The sequence below is a fragment of the Bos taurus genome, chromosome 25 (genome assembly GCF_002263795.3).
Source record: "Bos taurus isolate L1 Dominette 01449 registration number 42190680 breed Hereford chromosome 25, ARS-UCD2.0, whole genome shotgun sequence".
NCBI classification, from domain to species: domain Eukaryota; kingdom Metazoa; phylum Chordata; class Mammalia; order Artiodactyla; family Bovidae; genus Bos; species Bos taurus.
The window spans coordinates 20,272,733-20,291,604 of record NC_037352.1 but is presented as its reverse complement, the minus strand read 5'-3'; the positions used below and the strand labels follow the sequence as shown (position 1 = coordinate 20,291,604).

General features: G+C 42.3%; 1 long non-coding RNA gene across 1 annotated transcript in view; it reads left to right on the top strand.

Annotated features, from left to right (window-relative positions):
* LOC132343853 (uncharacterized) overlaps positions 1-18,273 on the top strand; it is a 58,018-nt gene extending 39,745 nt beyond the window's left edge. Inside the window, exon 2 of the long non-coding RNA XR_009492852.1 lies at positions 17,328-18,273. This is a non-coding gene — a long non-coding RNA (uncharacterized lncRNA). The remainder of the gene's footprint in view (positions 1-17,327) is intronic.
* Positions 18,274-18,872: the final 599 nt, after the last annotated feature.

Sequence of the window (18,872 nt, the reverse complement as noted above, 5' to 3'; positions counted from 1 at the left end):
GAATTTTAGGATGCTGGTTTGCAGTTTTTATTGTGGTCACTACTTACATGTCAAATGACATTTAATAAATAAGGACTCATTTTATAGGCTTACCCAAATTCTAAAACTTATTTTAAAAATTTTAAAGCAAGCGGTGCTGCAGAGATTTTATTTTTATTTGCATTTTGCCCTGATGTAAGCTGCTAAAATGAGATTCTTGCCCAGGACTCTCTGTTATGTCACAAGCCCAAGTGTGGTTGCTTCCTCCTGAAGGCCTGTGTCAGCTCCCTTCTTACCACTAATTTTACACTTGGCCTTTGTACCTTAATATTTCTTATTATTATGTTCTGTCAGCCTGACTGCTTTGTAAGCACTCTGAAGACATATAATTTGGCAGCGTTTTTTTTTTTTTTTTTTTGTCCTCGCTCTACCTAGACGACTGCCTAGTTTGTGGAGACTTTCAAGGATATTTATTGCTACTGGTACTGAAATGTGTTATTTGCAAAGTGATCCTCTTCCCTGGTGACTGCCAGAACTGTCTCTGTATGGTTAGTGCAGGGAAAGATACAAAGTCTGTTATCAGAGGCTTAAACAGGACAAGAGTAGAAAATATTCCCCCATCTTACAGGGCAGAAATCATTCATCTACCTGCCTGTCCCAATGTGCATCACTTTCACAGTCTTCTTTCATCCTTGATATCTTTCTACTATTCATACCACTCTCTGGTAACAAATATTCTCTTTTCTCTTAGAGTGGTTGCTGTACATGCATGCTAAGTCTCTTAAGTCGTGTCCAACTCTTTGTGACCCCATGGACCCCAAGCCCACCAAGATAGAGGAGCCCACCAAGCTCCTCTATCCATGGGGTTCTCCAGGCAAGAATATTGGAGTGGGTTGCCATTTTCTTATTCAGGGGATCTTCCCAACCCAGGGATCGAACCCGTCTCTCCCACAGCTCCTGCATTGCAGGCAGATTCTTTACCTCTGAGCCACCGGGGAAACCCAGAATGGTTGTCACAAGATGAAAATTCTTTACTGATCCCAGATGTCCCATGCTGGACATGAGAAGGAGTCACTGCTCTTATCAGCACTTCTGGGTCAGGAGGTCAAAGTGCCTTAAACCAGATGCAAGTTTTCAGCTGATCAGTACAATTAATGAGCAACTCTCAAACTCCAGAAGTTCAACATAGTGAGAACTTACTTCTCATTCACATGAAAGCTCAGTGATGGAATTTCTGGTCAGCAGGCAACTTCCTTACATACCGTGATTCAGGGACCCAGCCTCTTTCCACATGATGATTCCACTGCCCCCCAAGTCTTTGAAATTATCTGTGCACAGTTGACAGATAAAGAGAAATGGAAAACGCACCCACTTATTTTTTTTTAAAGTGACACACATCACTTCTACTCATATCCCATTGGTCAGGACTCATCGGACAACCACACGCTGAAATGGGTCAGGGAACCACACAGGGAAACAACCACACAGGGAAATGGGTCACGTGGTCCCTGGATGGGATGCTCTCTCCCAGTAGAATGTTATGCTATAGAAAGGGGATCACGAGGTCTGGGTGGATAGCTGGCCATCTGCCACTATAAATGAATATCAAAGGTTTAGAAGATTAACCAACAAGACTCTTAAAGAAAATCATCTCCAAGTGGAGGCAAATACAACAATTTCAGGTTTATCTTTCCCAAGACTTTTAACAACACTCCTGTTACTTATCACAGGATGTGGGTTTCTATAGTAATGGGGAAAGGTTTTGAATTGGGAGGGGATTACACAATGTGACAAGGGTATAATCTACATAAACCCTCAAATTGAGGCTTATAGCATCGTCTGGCTACTTCCATAAAGCTTGTGGGCATCAGGAACTCAATAAAACATCCTGTAATTCTTTGAGCCAAATTGGTCTCCATTCTCTCTATATTACTGCTACCCGCCAGAGCACCCTGGCACTAGAATCATCCACGCTTCCTGTTCTCAATGCAAGAATCAAGCCTGTGAGGGAAGCCTCAAGAAAACTCACAAAACGTGTCTCTAATAAGCTATCCTTTTAAAAATATAAGCAACTGCTATTGGTTCATAATGAGTATTTTTATTTTTAAAGTATTTTCGTTCTGGGGGAAGAAATGTAATTCATTCTTTTCCCCAAAATAATACAGAAAATTGCTACTGGGAACAGTTTGGCATTTGAAACCTAGTGGGAGATTTCACCAGCAGATGGTTTAGTGGCAAAAAGCTTTGAAGAATTTCTAACTGCTAGGAAAAAAAAATATATGAGAGACAGAGAGAGAGAGAGAGAGAGAGTGACTTAATATGATAAAGGAAAGATGTAGCCAAAGAAAGCAATCTTTATTCAAGGTCTGATGACTCAAATGATCCATTTGACTAGATCACAGATTTCAAAACCTGGCTAAGCATCAGAATAGCAAGGGAAGCTTGTTTAAAATATCCATGGAATCAGAATATCTGTGGGTGGTGACCAGACACGCTTATTTTTCAAAGCTCCATTGATGATTCTGTGGAAATCCAATGGCGTAGTTGTTTTCTCATTTCTGTGGTAGTTATAGAGCCAGGCAGTCTTTTTAGCTTGGCAAATATTCTGCATTCTCAGTCACTTGGCTATCATTTGTTACACACTCAAGTCCACCAACAGCCAGTTTTTCACCAGGCCCCTCATCTTTTCACACAAAGCATTTGAATGATGTACTTGAGAACCCCACAGGCAAAGATGCCAGTGTGTCTGACTATCTTATTTGGAAGCAAGGCAGACAGAGTTCACAGCCAATCCACCCAGCACTACCTGCAGAGAATCAGAACCATGGCACAGCCACTGCTGTGTCGAACACCATTGGCCACATCCTCTGGGAATGCAGGGTGGTATCCTGGGAGAAGCACAGGCTTGAGCAGATCAGCTTTAACTCCCAGGATGACCACCTGCCAGCTAGGGCCCAGAATAAGTACCCCCAACTCATTTTGTTTATTTGTAAAATAGCAATTAATAATCCTGGCCTCATGCTGTTACGAGTTGTAAATGGGGAAAAGAGGAGAAACGCATCTGGAAAAGGACCTACCATAGAAGGAACTTGATTGATGGTACTTTCCTTACCATGTTTCTTTTAACTTTCTTCCCCCTGGGAAAAGGAGAAACAATGATCAAAGGCCAACAGAATGCATTCATATTTTCCCAGTACTCCATGTATTGTCTATGGGAGGGTTATCCAAGATGGAATTACAGAGGGCTTCCCTTGTAGCTCAGTCAGTAAAGAATCTGCCTGCAGTACAGGAGACCCGGGTTTGATCCCTGGGTTGGGAAGATCCCCTGGAGAAGGAAATGGCAATCCACTCCAGTATTCTTGCCTAGAGAATTCCATGGACAGAGTAACCTGGTGGGCTACAGTCCATGGGGTCACAAAGAGTTGGACATGACTGAGGTGACTGAGCACTCCAACATCCAGGGTAGAGGGTTTCCCAGGTGGCTCCCTGGTAAAGAATCTACCTGCAATGCAGGAGATGTGGGTTTGATCCCTGAGTTGGGAAGATCCCCTGGAGGAGGACATAGCAACCCACTCCAGTATTCTTGCCTGGAAAATCCCATGGACAGAGGAGTCTGGTGGGCTACAGTCCATGGGGTCACAAGAGTTTGACACGACTATAGCGACTAAGCACATACACACATCCAGGATAGAATATGAAGACAGGTGTCCCTCTCTATGATCCTTTATGTGAGGTGGCTACCACTGACCCATACTCTTTCCTGTAGTCCCAGTTGTCACACCAACCAGAAATCATCTCTAAGTACCTACAGCCAATAGCAGGAAATCCCAGATATCGTTTTTGCAGCTGTAACTTGGATTATGGGCATGATCTCTGTGAGTCCCACATGGTCAAATACTAAATTATATGAGATTCAAATTAATCACATAGTCGTAAAACACCAGACTCTAACTATTATTTACCCAGCACCAAGCAGATGTTTGTTTCCAAAGCTACAATCTCCTCTAATTGGCTGACACTGTGCTGCATAAACTCCAATGCAAGCTTATGTTTTATAATGAATGACAAATGCGTAGAAGAATCCTCTGTGAACTGGCAGCCTCCCCCTCCAGCATGCAAATTCCATCGGCAGATGCAGATAAGCTCATCTGCATGATTGGCAGACTAGTGGATAAACACACCCATGAATTCATTGTCCAAATTCAATTTCATTGGTTCATCTGTGTTTTTACTGATCACTTACTCACTAATGTATTCATTCAGCCAACTTTTATTGAGCACCTATTGCACAAAAGGCACTGTCTTAGGTTTTAGGAATGAAGCCTGAATGAAGAAGTGGTCTCATCCTTCAAGAAGTCCATCAAGAAGGAAAGGAGACAAGACTGGGAAAGAAAGAAAATGTACCATAAGATGTTCAAAAATAGAGATGTAGGCAAGTGCCCAAGAGAGGGAATAATCGACTCTACCACAGGGGTTGGTAGCTTCATAGATTTTCCAGGCAAAATGTAGAGGAAGGTTTTAGAGTCAGCTAGACAGACAAGGTGTAGAAAGGGAGGCTCCAACAAAGAGAATAGAAAGGACACGTGGCAAAACATTCTGTGTTCTGGAGCTGCTGGAGCTTAAGTTGCAAGCAAGTGTCTGCTCTGTTTTGGCTTCTTAAAAAGGCACCCAGGTGGGCATGCAAACAACACAGCCCCTTAAACTGGCAATGGGGCTATATCTATTAACATTTTAAAACGTGCATTTCTTGTTGTCATCATGAAAGAAAGATGAAAAAGAGTGATCCCCTATAAGGAACTAGTAAAATTAAGTAGGGTACATCAATGGAAAGAATACTACACAGACCAAATGCTGTGTTTAAAAGGCATGAGTACACATTCTATATACTTATATAAGAAGATTTACAGTTATGGGAAGATAACTGTAAACTCCACAATATACTGTCAAGTGAAAAGATAGTGAAATAAAGAAATATATATATAGTGTGTGCTAGGAGTACATAGTCTCCTTTGCTCTGTTTTCATCAGGAAACTCTAAAAGGATGAATAAAAAACTAATACCTTATTAGGGATGGGCGACTTCACTTTCACTTTTCACTTTCATGCATTGGAGAAGGAAATGGCAACCCACTCCAGTGTTCTTGCCTGGAGAATCCCAGGGACGGGGGAGCCTGGTGGGCTGCCGTCTGTGGGGTCACACAGAGTCGGACACGACTGAAGTGACTTAGCAGCAGCAGCAGCAGCAGCAGCAGCAGGTATGGGAGATGGCAGAAAACAGGGAGAGGTGAGGCTTTGCAGTGTGTACCTTATATTATCATTTTTTAAATTTTTTTGAATCACATAAATGTATCACCTACTTGAAAAATAGGACTAAATTTTAAAATGCGTTTGCCTCAGGGCCTAGCAATCTCCGTCTTGGTTTAGTCACAGAGAGTCACTCAAACATAGGTATAAGGAGATGTCATACAAGGTATTTGTTTTGCTGTTGGTGTGTTTTTTGTAGTGAAAAAAACTGGAAATAACCAGTGAAAGTGAAAGTCACTCAGTTGTGTCCAATTCCTTGCAACCCCATGGACTGTATTGTCCATGGAATTCTCCAGGCCAGAATACTGGAGTGGGTTGCCGTTCCCTTCTCCAGGGGATCTTCCCAACCCAGGGATCAAACCCAGGTCTCCCACATTGCAGGTGGATTCTTTACCAGCTGAGCCACCAGGGAAGCCCAAGAATACAGGAGCGGGTAGCCTATACCATCTCCAGCAGATCTTCCTGACCCAGGACTAGAAGCGGGGTCTCCTGCATAGCAAGCAGATTCTTTACCAACTGAGATACCGGGGAAGCCTCCATTAGTAAAATCATGGAATAAACTGTGGTATGTTAAAACTTTGGAATATTATGCAGCAGTTAAAACTTTGGAATATTATGCAGCAGTTAAAACAATGAAGTAGACAGACCTATGTCTACCAACATGGACAAATCTCCAAGGCTTATTGTTGTCTGAAAAAGAGATACAGAAAAAGATCCCACCATGGCTGTAACACATACAGTGCTATATAATACAGAATGATATAAGCAGAAATAATTCACACAAACTGTAACAGTGCTTGTTTGTGGGCACGGTCTAGAGCAGGGGTCAGCAATATCCTTTTGTAAAGGGCCACAGAGTTAATATTTTAGGCTTATCAGGTCTTACTTTCTCTATTGTGACTAATCCACTCTTCTAATGGAGTTATATGCCGTCACTGACAATATATAAATGAAAGAGGTGTGCTCCAATAGAACTATTTCAAAAACATAGAGTCAGATTGGGCCTGTGGGCCATAGTTTACCAACCTCTGCACTAGAGAATCAAGATGGGAGGTGTTGGTTAAAGACTCTTTCATGTTTACTTCTGTTTGCAAGGAGAATGGAAGTATCCCTTACTCATATAACTAAAATCGATTAAAAACAATATATGGGGACATTAGTCTGCTGATGTTTCATAATAAAATACCATGACCGAGCAGCTTAACAAACATTTATTTTTGCATGGTTCTGAGAGTTAGAAGTCCAAGATCAAGTTGCCAGGGTTGGCTTGGGGTTGGAACTCTCTTCTTGGCTTGCAAACTTGCTGTGTTCTCACGTGGTCCTTCCTCTGTGAGCATGGAGAGAGAGAGCTCACTGGTGTCTCTTCCTCTTCTTGTAAGGACATCAGTCTATTAGATCATCCTTATGATTATATTCCCTCCCATCAGATGGGATGCTTCCACAAGCCTCTTATCCTCATCCATCAGAGGGCAGGCTTAATGAAAACCACAATCATAGAAAGCTAACCAGACTGATCACATGGATTACAGCCTTGTCTAACTCAATGAAACAATGAACCAATCCATGCAGGGCCACCCAAGATGGTCATGGTGGAGATTTCTGGCAAAATGTGGTCCACCAGAGAAGGGAATGGCAAACCACTTCAGCATTCTTACCTTGAGAACTCCCATGAACAGTATGAAAAAGTAGAAAGATATGACACTGAAAGATGAACTCCCCACATCAGTAGGTGCCCAATATGCTACTGGAGAAGAGCAGAGAAATAGCTTCAGAAGGAATGAGGCTGAGGCAAAGCAGAAACAATGCCCAGTTGTGGATGTGACTGGTGGTGAAAGTAAAGTCCGATGCTGTAAAGAACAACATCGCATAGGAACCTGGAATGTTAGGTCCATGAATCAAGGTAAGTTGGAAGTGGTCAAACAGGAGATGGCAAGAGTGAACACTGACATTTTAGGAATCAGTGAACTAAAATGGACAAGAATGGGTGAATTTAATTCAAATGACCATTATATCTACTACTGTGGGCAAGATGCCCTTAGAAAAAATGGAGTAGCCCTCATAGTCAATGAAAGACTTTGAAATGCAGTACTTGGGTGCAATCTGAAACAACAGAATGATCTCTGTTCATCTCCAAGGCAAAACATTCAGTATCACAGTAATCCAAGTCTATGCCCCAACCATCAATGCCAAAGAAGCTGAAGCTGAATTGTGCTATGAAGATCTACAAGACTTTCTAGAACTAACACCAAAAAAAGATGTCCTTTTCTTCATAGTGGACTGGAATGCAAAAGTAGGAAGTCAAGAGATACCTAGAGTAACAGGCAAGTTTGGCCTTGGAGTACAAAATGAAGCAGGGCAAAGGCTAACAGAATTTTGCCAAGAGAACACACTGGTCATAGCAAACATCCTCTTCCAACAATATAAGAGATGACTCTACACATGGACATCACCAGATGTTCAAAACAAAATCAGATTGATTATATCCTTTGTAGTCAAAGATGGAAAAGCTCTATGCAGTCAGCAAAACCAAGACTGGGAGCTGACTGTGGCTCAGATCATGAACTCCTTATTGCCAAATTCAGACTTCAGTTTAAGAAACATGGTCTAGGGAAAACCACTAGACCATTCAGGTATGACCTAAATCAAATCCCTAACAATTATACGGTAGAAGTGACAAACAGATTCAAGGTATTAGAACTGACAGACACAGTGCCTGAAGAATTATGGACGGAAGTTAATAACATTGTACAGGAGGTGGTGATCAAAACCATTCCCAAGAAAAAGAAATGCAAAAGGGCAAAATTGTTGCCTGGGGAAGGCTTATGAATAGCTGGGAAAAGAAGAGAAGCTAAAGCAAAAGGGGAAAAGGAAAGATATCCCCATCTGAATGCAGAGTTCCAAATAATAGCAAGGAGAGATAAGAAAGACTTCCTCAGTGATCAATGCAAAGAAATAGAGGGAAAAAATAGAATAGGGAAGTCTAGAGATATCCTCAAGAAAATTACAAATACCAAGGGAACATTTCATGCAATGATGGGCACAATAAAGGACAGAAACAGTATGGACCTAATAGAAGCAGAAGATATTAAGAAGAGGTGGCAAGAATACACAGAAGAGCTATACAAAAAAGATCTTAATGACCCAAATAACTATGATGACATGATAACTCATCTAGAGCCAGATATCCCGGACTGTAAATCAAGTTGGCCTTAAGAAGCATCACTACAAACAAAGCTAGAGGAGGTGATGGAATTCTGGTTGAGCTATTTCAAATCCTAGATGATGCTGTGAAAGTACTTCACTCAATATGCCAGCAAATTTGGAAAACTCAGCAGTGGCCACAGGACTAGAAAAGGTCAGTTTTCATTCCAATCCCAAAGAAGGGAAATGCCAAAGAATGTTCAAACTACCACACAATTGCACTCATCTCACACACCAGCAAAGTAAGGCTCAAAATTCTCCAAGCTAGGCTTCAACAGTATGTGAAAACTGAGAACTTCCAGATGTTCAAGCTGTATTTAGAAAAGGCAGAGTAACCAGAGATCAACTTGCCAACATCTGTTGGATCATAGAAAAAGCAAGAGAATTCTACAAAAGCATCCACTTCTGCTTCATTGACTATGCTAAAGCCTTTGACTGTGTGGATCACAACTGTGGAAAATTCTTAACCTGCCTCCTGAGAAACCTGTATGCAAGTCAAGAAACCACAGTTAGAGCCAGACGTGGAACAATGGACTGGTTGCAAACTGGGAAAGGAGTATGTCAAGGCTGCATATTGTCACTTTGCTTATTTATCTTCAATGCAGAGCACATCATGAGAAATGCTGGGCTGGATGAAGCACAAGCTGGAATCAAGATTGCCAGGAGAAATATTAATAACCTCAGATATGCAGATGACACCACCCTAATGGCAGAATGCAAAGAGAAACTAAAGAGCCTCTTGATGAAAGTGAAATAGGAGAGTGAAAAAGCTGGTTTAAATCTCACCATACAAAAAACTACAATCATGGCATCTAGTCCCATTTCTTCATGGCAAATAGATGGGGGAACAATGGAAACAGTGACAGACTCTATTTTCTTGGGCTTCAAAATCACTGCAGATGTCAACTGCAGCCATAAAATTGAAAGATGCTTGCCCCTTGGAAGAAAAGCTACGACAAACCTAGATAGCATTTTAAAAAGCAGAGACATCACTTTGCCGACAAAGGTCCATATTCTCAAAGCTATGGTTTTTCCCATAGTCATGTATGGATATGAGAGTTGGACTATAAAGACAGCTGAGCACCAAAGAATTGATGCTTTTGAACTGTGGTGTTGGAGAAGACTCTTAAGAGTCCCTTGGACTGCAAGGAGATCAAACCAGTCAATCCTAAAGGAAATCAGTCCTGAATATTCATTAGAAGGACTGATACTGAAGCTCCAATACTTTGGCCACCTGATGTGAAGAGCCAACTCGTTGGAAAAGACCCTGATGCTGGGAAAGATTGAAGGCAGGAGGAGAAAGGGATGATGGAGGATGAGATGGTTGGAAGGCATCACTGACTCAATGGACATGAGTTTAAGCAAGCTCAGGGAAATGGTTGAGGACAGGAAGCCTGGCTTGCTGCAGTCCATGGGGTCACAAAGAGTTGGACATGACTAAGGGATTGAACAGGAACAACAATGATTCATTTAACCTTATTTACTTCCATAAAGACCCTACCTCCACAGACAGTCACATTGGGGGGTTAGGCCTTCAACATATGAGTCTTAAGGAAACACAAGTCAGTCTGTAACAGTGGGTCAAGACATGTACCCTTTAATAATTATATGCATAGGTTCCTCTTACTAAAATCCAGGAGAAAGGTCACAACCATGATGGTTTTTGAGATCAGGAGGCCCAGACAGAGGTTTTACCTTCCTTCCCTAGCATTCTCTCCTCCTTCTCTCTGACAGGATCATTTCTCTCCCTAAGGAGGTTCTGTTGCCCTGCTTGGGTAGAAAGTTTTCCGCCCTCTTCCCCTCATACTCTCTCTGACTGGATTCCTCCTTAACCTGTCAGAGGTGCTAGAAATGCATGTATTGAGAGAAAACCATGACAAGAGATCCAGATCCCCTTTGGAACTTAAATCTATATATCTCTGTATCTTTCCATATTTATTGAGAGAGAGATTGGCTTGAGGAATTGGTCCTTACGATTATGGAGGCTGAGAAGTCCTGATCCAGGAGAGCCAATGGCATGGTTCCAATCTGAGTCTGAGACCAAATGCAGGAGAAGACCAATTCCCAGCTCAGAGACAATCAGGCAGAGAGAGAATTCTTTCTTACTCAGCTGTTTATTCTCTTCAGACATTCAGTGGATTGGCTGAGACCCACCCACATTGGGGAAGGTGATATGCCTATTCAGTCCACTGGATCAGATGTTAATCTCATACAAAAACCCTCAAAAACACACCCAGAAATAATATTTAACCAAATATTTGGCACCTTATGGCCAAACCAATTGCACATAAAATTAACCATCATAGCAAATGACTGGTGACAACTCAAATGTCCTTTGGTAGAAGGCTGGTTAAATCATAATGGGACAGCCAGACAATGGAACACTGCAATTGTAAGTTAAAAAAAAGAAAAGAAAAAATGAAGTTCTCTCAATCTTGTCATGGAAAGATCAAAAGTGAAAAAAATTCAGAATGTTTATAATATGGCACATTTGAAGGAAAAAGGAGGAAAAACTGCCATTTCTATTTTCTGGTACAGGAGCCCCTCTAGAAGGAATCATAAGAGACCAGGAATAACCTTCTAGGAAAAACCAAACTAGGCAGATGCAAGACCAAGAAGGAAGGAGGAATTTATACTGATTGTTTATACTGTCTTGGTTTTAACTATGAAAATGTAGGATCTGTTCATAAAGTTTGTAAAGAGCTGAGAAGGGAAGAACAAGTGGGAAGATACAGTTTGGAAGCATCAGCACATGGCTAGTCGTGAGTCAAAGCCGCAGAGAAGATGAGGTAGTCCAGGCAGGCTGTCCTTCCAGAAAAGAAGGAAATGGTGTAGAAAACAGACTCAGGACACGGTGGGCTGGGGGAGGTCATGCAGAGCAGTCAGAAAGAGAACAGGGGAGGCCAGTCATCTTGGAGGGCATATACAGTCATCCTTGCTTATCCAAAGTTTCTCTGCCCTGTCTGCAGGTTCAGTTACCTGTGGTCAAAGATACTAAAAGGGAAATTTTAGAAATAAAGAGTCTATACATTTTAAACAAGGGTCTATATATTTTAAACAGTGGGCTGTTCTGAGCAGTGTGATGAAATCTCACACCTTCCAACTCCATCCTGAGTGACATCCCTTTGCCCAGCACATGCCACTCGCTGCCCTGTTAGTCAGTTGGTAGTCCTTTATTTTATCAGGTTGCCTGTCTTGGTACCTCAGCCCTTGTGTTCCAGGAACCCTGATTTTACCCAACACTGGCCCCAACACACAACAGTGGTGATGCTGGCAATACGGATGTGCCTAAGAGAACCCTTAAAGTGCTCCCTTTAAGTGAAGAGGTTAAAGTTCTTGACTTAATAAGGGAAAAAGAAAAACCCATATGCTAAGTTTGCCTATGGGAAGAACAGATTTTCTATCCATGAGACTGTGAGAAAGAAAAAGAAACCAGGGCTGCTTTTGCTGTCGCACCTCAAACTGCAAAAGTTACAGCCACAATGAAGGTTGCTGCTGCTGCTAAGTCGCTTCAGTCGTGTCCGACTCTGTGCCACCCCATAGACGGCAGCCAACTAGGCTCCTCTGTCCCTGGGATTCTCCAGGCAAGAATACTGGAGTGGGTTGCCATATCCTTCTCCAATGCATGAAAGTGAAAAGTGAAAGTGAAGTCGTTCAGTCATACCAGGCTCCTCTGTCCATGGGATTTTCCAGGCAAGAGTACCAGAGTGGGGTGCCATTGCCTTCTCCAACAAGGAAGGATACATGTTTAATTAAGATGGAAAAGGCGTTAAATTTGTACACTACTTTGACAGAGAGAAACCACATTCATGAAACTCTTATTATGGTACATTACTATCATTTTTTATTATTAGCTATTATTGTTAACCCCTTCCAGTGCCTAACTTATAAATTAAAGTTTATAATACCTATGGATGTAGGTAAAGGGGAAAACATGGTATAGAGGGTTGAGTACTATCCACAGCTTCAGGCATCTACAGGAGGTTTGGGGCATATCCCCCATGGCTAAGCGGGAACTGTTGTAATGATCTCACGCCAAGAAATATAAAGTGCAGACTTAAGCTTTCAGCAGTTGGATCCTTTCTGAGATGATATATTTAACCAGATAGTCAGTATTGTGTTTGCACTTTCTGTAGGAAATATATCATGTAGTTACATTTCTTCCCTGGAAGCCCTTTCACTCCTTGTCAGTACAACCTGATTTGAGATGTAAATAAACAGCAGAGATAATGCCCGGATCTGAGAAGACTCCTGTTCTGCCACCAACCCCGGACGTGAGCCATGATGGATGACACGAAGGCTGCTGCATAATCTCTGCTGCCTTCATACCCTATTATCGTATCCCTCATCTTCCCCACAACTGAGACCCAACACATTAAAATCTCTTTGTTCCTCCCACAATGCTGTATCTCCACTGCATCTCTAGCCTCCTTTAATATTGTTCATTATTGAAATGAACACAGAAAACCAATTACCCAGGTGACGGCAGGAGCTGGTCATGTGCCCAGTCTGCCACACTGAGAGCCTGATTCCCTGTTGAGATAAACAAGAATCCCCACCAGCAGCCCAGCCCCTCACCTGTCCTTGGGCTCCTCAGGAGTCACCCGACACAGCCACAAGGCTTTCCACGCACTCAGCTAACTCAGTACGTGTTTGTTCTCACCAGAAGCTGCAGCAGGGCCGCGGCGTGTCTGAAGTACCAGGCAAGGCAGCTCTGCGGGCAAAGCAGTTGTTGACACAGTAGTTCGGGTTACAGCCTCCCATAATATCTGAGTTCAAATCCTGGCTCTGCTAATAAAGCTGTGTGACCTCAGATAGATTCTTAACCTCTCGGTACCTGGAATCCTCATGCGGTGAAATGGAAATAATAATAGTACCTCCCTGTTGTGGGTTGAATTTTATCCCCCCAGAGTTGAAGTCCTATCTGCCCCCTGTCACAGGGCCTGTGTATGTGACCTTTTTTTTTTTTGGAAATGTGATTAAGATAAGATCCTCCTTTGTAGACATATGGATGGACCTAGAGACTGTCACCCAGAGTGCAGTAAGTCAGAAAGAGAAAAACGAGTATTGCCTATTAATGCATATATGTGGAATCTGAAGAAAATAGTATGGGTAATCTTATTTACAAGCAGAAATAGAGACACAGATGTAGAGAAAAAACATATGAACACCAAGGAGGGATGGGGGAAGATGAATTGGGAGACTGAGATTGACATTTATACACTATTGATACTATGTAGAAAATAGATAATTAATGAGAACTAGATAATTAATGAGAACCTACTGTGTAGCTCAGGGAGCTCTATTCAATGCTCTGTGGTGACCTAAATACCAAGGAAATCCAAAAAAAAAAGGAGATATATGTATATATCTAGCTGATTCACTTTACTGTACAGTAGAACCTAATACAATATTGAAAAGCAACTATATTCCAATAAAAAATTGTTTAAAAATATGAGGTCCTCCTGGATTAGGGTGGCCCTGAACTCAATGGCTTCTGTCCTTATGAAGAGAGGAAGCGATTTGGAGCCATGGAGACAGACTCACAGGGAAGAGCACCATGTGAGGACAGAGGCAGAAATTGAAGTGATGAAACTAAAAGACACGAAGATGAAAGAGGCAAGGATAGATCCTCCCCTGGAGCCTTTGGAGGGAACGTGGCCCTGCTGACACCTGCATCTCAGACTTGTAGAGTCCAGAGCCACGAGAGAGTAAATTTCTGTCGTTGCAAGCCCCCAGTTTGCAGCAATTTGTTATGGCAGCCCCAGGAAACTAACACACACCCTCAAAGCCTTGTTATGAGGATTAATTAATTATACATGCAAGCCATGCAAAGTGTCTAAAGTCTAGCAACTCACACAGAGGTGTAGCATCATTCTCGTTACTAATTATTACTATTATTATCACTGTGGTTGCTTTGTCCTGTAAGCAAGCAAGCATCCCTCAGCACGTTGACTGGATGCATGTACGCTCAGTCGCTCAGTGTCCGACTCTGCGATCTAATGGACTGTAACCAGCCAGGCTCCTCTGTCCATGGAATTTTTCAGGCAAGAATACTGGAGTGGGTTGCCATTTCCTCCTCCAAGGGATCTTCCCAACACAGGGATTGAACCCGCGTCTCTTGTGTCTCCTGAATTGGCAGGCAAATTCTTTACCACCTGGGAATCCCCAGCACATTGAGTAACAGCTGACAAATAGACAGACTAGGTGCCTCCCGTCCTCACAGAAACCTGGAGTTTCTGGTTGCTAAGTCCTATGTCCAGAGAAGGCACTGGCGACCCACTCCAGTACTCTTGCCTGGAAAATCCCATGGGCAGAGGAGCCTGGTGAGCTGCAGTCCATGGGGTCGCTAAGAGTCGGGCACGACTGAGTGACTTCACTTTCACTTTTCACTTTCATGCATTGGAGAAGGAAATGCAATGCGCTCCAGTGTTCTTGCCTGGAGAATCCCAGGGATGGGAGCCTCGTGGGCTGCCGTCTATGGGGTTGCACAGAGTCAGACACAACTGAAGCGACTTAGCAGCAGCAGCAAATCCTATGTCCACCTCTAGTGCAGGTGAAGAGACCCAGTTCCCCGTCCATGTTACAAGAGTCACCTTAGCAGGGTGACAATGTGAGCAGGACACCCAGGGCATTTGTGTAAGTTGATGACTTTCCAAAGACTGATCTGGTTTCCGTTGTATGAAATCATCCCAAAGGGAGGGACCAATTCTTTAGTTTAAGTAATTGGGGCCTGGGTAGCGCTGCGGTTACATACACGGGTCTTGGAGTCAGACTGGCTGGTTCAAATCCTGCTCCCTCCACTTACCAGCTCTGTGACCTTCAGTAACTCTTTAACCTCTCTGAACCTCAGTTTCCTCATCTATAAAATGGGCAAAGGTTGACATAAATTATATAATCATGTACAAGTGAATAGTCTAGGGAGGGTGAGAAAGGGCAGTTTTTTCAGGATCAACATAGCCCCTCTTCTTCCTCCTCCTACACACGCATACACAGTCACACACATACACATCTCCAGTAGCGCTTCTGAGGTCAACAGCCAAGTGTAACTTTCTGTCCTTTGGTCTGTCTGTGTAGACTAAGCTCTTCAAAAAAAGGGATGCGTGTTTCCAGGTTTCTGAATGGACAAAGTAGTTGTTCACATAGCGAACAAAGTGACAGCTTAAACCAAAGCATCTCACTCCTGAGGCATTTCTATTTCAGCTTTATGGTTTCTACTATATCCACTTACTCCCTGAGTTCTAGTCATCATAAAAACTTTTTTCGATCAGGGATCAGCAAACAAAGCCTACAGGCCAGATCTGGCCACACAATTGTGTACACGTTGTCAGTGGCTGCTTTCAAGCTACAACAGCAGAAATGAGTGACTGCAATGGAGATATTTGCCCAAAAAACTGAAACATATTTACTATCTAACCCTTTACAGAGAAAGTGTGTTGATCTCTGCTTTCAATCAAGTCATTTTTACTTAAAATGCATTTTTAAATAGAAAATCTCATATAACTAATATAACTGGAAAATAGTATTCCCTGCCATAGATGGATTTCCATAATCACAGAGTGTGTGTGTATTCTGTGTACATGTTCAGTCGCCAAGTAGTGCCCGACTCCTTGTGACCCCATGGACTGCAGTATGCCAGGCTTCCCTGTCCTTCACTATCTCCCAGAGTTTGCTCAAATTCATGTCCTTTGAGTCCGTGATGCTATCTAACCATCTCATCCTCTGCCACCCTCATCTCCTTTTGCCCTTAATCTTTCCCAACATCAGGCTCTTTTCCAAAGAGTCAGCTCTTCGCATAGGTGGCCAAAATATTGGAGCTTTAGCTTCAGCATCAGTCCTTTCAATGAATATTCAGGGTTGACTTCCTTTAGGATTAACTGGTTGGATCTCCTTGCAGTCCAAGAGGCTCTCGAGAGTCTTCTCCAGCACCACAGTTTGAAAGCATCAGTCCTTCAGTTCTCAGCCTTCTTTAATGGTCCAACTCTCACATCTGTACACGACTACTGGAAAAACCATAGCTTTGACTATATGGACCTCTGTCGGCAAAGTGATGTCTCTGGTTTTTAATACGCTGTCTAGGTTTGTCATGGCCTTCCTTTCAAGGAGCAAGTGTCTTTTAATTTCATGGCTGTAGTCACCATTTGCAGTGATTTTAGAGACCAAGAAAATAAAATCTGTCAGTGCTTCTACTTTTTACCCTGATCATGAACAGTATCACATAAATAAGTAACTATTAAACCACATATGAGCTAAAAGTATCCACCACACCTCAGGAAACTAAGTTATAGTGGAGAAAGCAGAAAAATAGGTCTTGATGGAGCTGACGGATGGTGGAAACTTGGTGGCTGAGTTCTCTACAGAGACAAATATAGAAAGATTAAGGCAGAAGGGTCAGTACTGAATCTTGTAAGGCACCCATGTCATCGTGTGGAAGGAAGAAGAATACACCAGTAAATGAGTCAAAGCAGAAATGCTCTGGGCAGAAGGAGAACCAGGATTTAAAAGAGCAGAGCATCAGAGGGGACACAGGCAATGGGACCACTGAGAAAGGCAGGGAAGGCTCCTCAGATGACAGAGGAAATGAAGGCATAAAGGAAAAAGGACACTGGGAACCAAAATAATTCTTTTCCACACCTCAAAGTAATAAGCATAATTTATAAACTAGATTAGAAAAGAACATCTCAGCACATTTATAATGAAAACAGCTGATGCTAATGAGAGCAATAACATTTAAATAGAAATCTGTTTACCTTTGGGAAATTTATGCATAACTTCAATGATGTACTGATTGATTTAAGGACCAGGGACTGGGACTGATTAACCTTCCTGGTTTGTTTTTAACAGGTATCTTGGCTGGGATGCAAAGGAGTGCTGAGAACTCAACAGCCTGACCAATGATTAGGAATAATTGGAAGCAGGTGGAGCTGAGGCCAGCTCACCCAACCTGGCCTGTGCTACAGTCCTTTCCTCTATGAGCATCACAGACTTCAAAAAGCTGGAGAAAGCTGTGTCCCATCTTCCCAGGAAAAAATGCACAGAAATACATATACCAAAACTTTTGCATTTAGATTTTTCTACATTGGAAATGTATTTCCTGCACATGAAGAGAAGTTAAAAGTAATCTTAAAAAAAAAAAAAAGCCTTGGTCTCATTTTTTATCTTATTTTAAGATTCAAGGTCTATTTGAGTGGTAGAGGGAATAGATCTAAAACTGCACATAAAACAAAAATTTTCAATTCTTCTTCAAATCACATGTTAATGAGATTGCTGTGATTTCTTGGCTTGAATAAAAAGTTGGAATTGTGGCATGGTCTTTGATATCAATACCAAATCAATTTTAAATTTGAATTTAAATGGAACCTGAATGATCAAAAATCCTGGACCCCAAAAATGCATTGGAAAAGAAAAGATTAACATTCCCAAACGTTTCTCTGAGTTCTGTGAGCCACTCTAGCAAATAAATGGAACCCAAGGAGAGGGTCATAGGAACCTCTGATATATAGCCAGTCAGTCAGAAGCCAGGTAACACCCTGGACTTGCCACTGGCGTGTGAAGTGAATGGGTGGACAGGAGTCCTGTAGGGTCAAACACTTAATCTCTGGAATCGGATGCTGTCTATGGGTAGAGAGTGTTGGAACTAAATTAATTGTAGGACACCCAACAGGTGTCTGGAGAACTAGTGTGGGGAACACCCCCCTCCTCATTGGAATTGGTACCAGAGTCTGTCTAATTCTTCAATGTCTTTAGATTTTAACACACCAAGAAATCAATAAAGCTCTATCATTCTCAACTCCAGTTTTCAGAAACTCTTTCTTTTAACTTTGTCCAGTTTGGAGAGTTGTCTTCCCGCAGGGTAACTGGCCAAAGAGTTCAGGGTTTCTCTGCAACATCCATCATGGTAACCGAAGCACCCTAAATGGAAACATGTGCTTCATTCAGATGGTTAATAAGGTCCCCTAAGTAAGACCAGTGGTGAAGACTGCAGCCAAATTATTTCACAAGGCGGCTTTTCCTTCCCTTATAGAGGTAAAAAATCTGTCCAGTGTTCAATCAAGAGCTTGCGGATTTGTTTTCTGCAAAGGCCACATGTTTGTGTTGAAATAAGAACATAATATTATGCATCCATTTTGTGACAAAAACTCCTCCAACGACCAGCTTTTATGGCACTATACAAGACTTCTTTCAAGATTTTGGCAGAGTCTTTGATGCCAACGTAGACAGCAATGAAGCGTGCAGCATCTCCACCCAAGCAAGGAAGCCATGGGTTGTCAAGCATGCCAGATGCTCCCTTCCATGCCCAGATGGTTGTGCCAGTTAAAGTCGTGCCTTAAAAAAAATAAACTTGTAGTCATTAATGTTTCCAAAAGAACCCATTAAAAGAAAGCCTTT